Here is a 3,103-nt window from a genome sequence, read left to right as displayed (position 1 = left end):
CCTGTTGTACAGCAGTTTTGGGCATCCCTAAGTGGGCCAAATATTGTATTGCCCCTCCCTCGGACCTCCTCCTCTTGTTCGGTAACAGTTTTTGGCGACCCAGATGGGACGATAATTGTCCGTGGCAGACCGACCCCCTCAGGTGGGAGAGAGTGAGGCTTTGGAATTTTCCCAGTCTCTGAGCATTTCTCTGCACTCTTGAGGGCATCGGCCGCCTAATCACGCCTGGAAAGGTGAAAAGGAAACAAAGAGGGAAGGGAGCAGAGATGTGAAAGTGTTTTGGGTTGAAAACTTGGTTTCTGACTGCTCTTTGGCAATAATGGAGCTGGAATTGTGGGCGATAGCAGGGGAAATACCTGGTCTCTACGCCACCTGTATTCTTTTTGTTCTGAACCTTTGTTTGCTTTGTTGGAACTGTATGAGTAGTTCTACAGAGAAGTGTGTAATAGTCCAGAAGGAGAAAGGGGTCTTAGAACCCCTCCCTGATAGTAGATCTCAGGAGGAGAAAGATGATGAGGAAAGAAACCTCATTAATGCTCTGAACTCAGGGAATGAGGGACCCCAGACAGCGGTAACTCCCGTGGTGACACTGCTTTCTGGGGAGGTGAGGCCCACTGCGGCTTCTCCTGCCCTGCAAGTGGGAGAAGTCTCCACCACGGATTTGCAGCCTCTGCAAGTGGGCTCTGCTCACCCACTGCAGCAGGGGTTGCCAGGAGCCACTTTGGCTCCCGAAATCAGAGCTGCAGAGCCCCCACCTTCACAGGTGGGTGGAGTCTGCTCTCCACCTGCATTGGTGACTGCAGCCTCAGTGCACCACCCCCACTGGGTAGAGGGTGGCTTTGTGGTGTCCCCTTGCCTGTGGGTGGAAGGGGCCTTGGGGGCTTCCAGGGCTCCTGAAACCGGAGTCCTGGAACCTTTCCAGGTGGGTGGAAACAGAGTTGGGGTGCTGCCATTTTGGGTAAAATGGATGAGCCACGTGAGTGCCCCACCATGGAGGACAGAGCATGCACGGGCATCGCCATCTTGGATGACCCTGCACGCATGGGTGCCGCCATGTTGGATGACCCCACGTGCATGGGCACCGCCATCTTGGAACTGGATAAGGCTTCTCTTCTGACTTATGGGCTGTATGCTGCTGCTGTGTGGGCACTGCAGCAGTCAGGTTCTCTGTGTAACTGGTTCTGATATTAATGGCTCTGGTTTTGAAGGTCATGAACTGAGGTCCAAGAGTGACCATCTGATTTATAAGGTATTTGCAAGGTCTAAGCTTCAGAAAGGTGCAAAATGTCCCTGTGAATCTAGGGACTTTTAGTGGAAGGTACCTGTAGTGCTATGAACTTTTAGCTGCCACATACTGAGTTTAACTACTGAGTTGAAGTATAGTCCTTCCCAGTGTGGGAAAGGGACCAAGATTAAAAGAGAGTGATGGTTAAATCTAGATGAGTAGAAATGTGTATAAAGGATATGAAAGTTTTAAACCTGGAATAAAAGAAACCTCAACTACTTGTTTTCTGGTTTCATGGGAAAAGCAAGTTTCTCACATGTAGTTCTGTTTCTGATCAGAAATCTGTATTATAAGATCTAGTGAAGGTCACCTGTAACCGGTTGGGGAGAATGCCTTTGCCACCCGGGACCCAGGAAGGGTCATTTAGGGCTGACGAGTGCTTCAGCCTGAGGCAAAGAGCATGTCTCTGCCAAGAGACCAGGCCTGAAGGAGCATGTCTCCAAACCTGTATTGTAAGACCTATTGAAGGTCACTGTAGCCGGTTGGGGAGAGTGCCTTTGCCACCCAGGACCCAGGAAGGGTCATTTGGGGCTGATGGGTATATCAGCCTGAGGCAAAGAGCATGTCTCCGCCAAAGGACCGGATCGGAAGGAGCATGTCTTCGTACCTGAAGACCTAAGGAAGGTCACCTGTAACCGGTTGGGGAGAATGCTTTTGCCACCTGGGACCCAGGAAGGGTCATTTGGGGCTGACAAGCGTTTCAGCCTGAGGCAAAGCGGCATGTCTCTGCCAAGAGACCGAGCCTGAAGGAGCATGTCTCTGTGAGGCACCAGTGGATGCATTGGTGCGAGAGAATGTCTCTACCTGTATTGTTTCGGAACACTGTGTTTCAGATTTTGCTCTGTATCTGCTCTGAAAAGGAAATTGAGGATTCCAGGAAAGATTGAAACTTCATACTCTGTAGGAAAGTGAACAAGGAAAAGGATTTTCCATTATGATTTATATTTTTCTCCCTACCTGATCTCCAGAATTTCGCATTCTAAAGGAATGAGTGATGACATAAGGTTTCTTTGCATAAAACCAGTAAGACCAGTCTTTAATAGTGGGTTTTTTTAACCAGGACTTTGGCTGGAACATCACGCCTGAAGGAGGCATGTATGGGTTCTGGTCGTTACCAGAAAGCCCTGAGGAACTGGGATTGACCTGTGAAGCTAGCGAAAGCCCACAAGAAAAGCCTGGTACTTTAGTTGGTTGTGTGGTTCGTGCCAGTATTTCCAGGGGAGGAACGAAGTTTGCTTTCCTGAAAGATGGCTAAAAAGGAACCTGTAGGCACAATGGAGGCTCAAGGACTTGAGCGAAACAACTGGTACAGGCAAAGCCAGATGGCAGGTGTGTGGCTCTGCGTTTGTGCCCTGAGGGGCAGAGTGAGAAGTCAATCTGAAAGTTCCCTGTGTCAGTTCCAGCAAAGTAGACTTAGGGATCATAAGTGATCCAGGCTGCTCTTGATGTGTTTATGCAAACAAACAGTCAAAATCAAAAGCGGGACCCGAAGTAGTCCCTGTAAATAACAGTGAGGGTGATCTTAAGGAGAAAAATTATAATTCAAGGAAAATCGCAATGCTCAGTATTACACATCAGAATGGCACAGCTAATTGTCTTAAAAGTTTATTTTCATTTGAACGTTGAAACCAGGTTTGTGATGTTACCGAAGATGTACAATTTACAGGTGCAAAGGATCTTGCAATGGAATGTCTTCCCAAAAGACAGTCTCACAGACGCAGAGACTGGTTTGGGGATTGTTGTGTGAATTAACCTGTGTGTTCTCTGTTTTCATAGAGTGTATGCTTATGACCTGCCTATGCCTGTGAGTGATTGGTT

The sequence above is a fragment of the Artibeus jamaicensis genome, unplaced genomic scaffold, assembly GCF_021234435.1.
Source record: "Artibeus jamaicensis isolate MK-2021 breed Jamaican fruit bat unplaced genomic scaffold, CSHL_Jam_final contig_1715, whole genome shotgun sequence".
NCBI lineage: Eukaryota > Metazoa > Chordata > Mammalia > Chiroptera > Phyllostomidae > Artibeus > Artibeus jamaicensis.
This window is presented reverse-complemented; position numbering follows the sequence as displayed.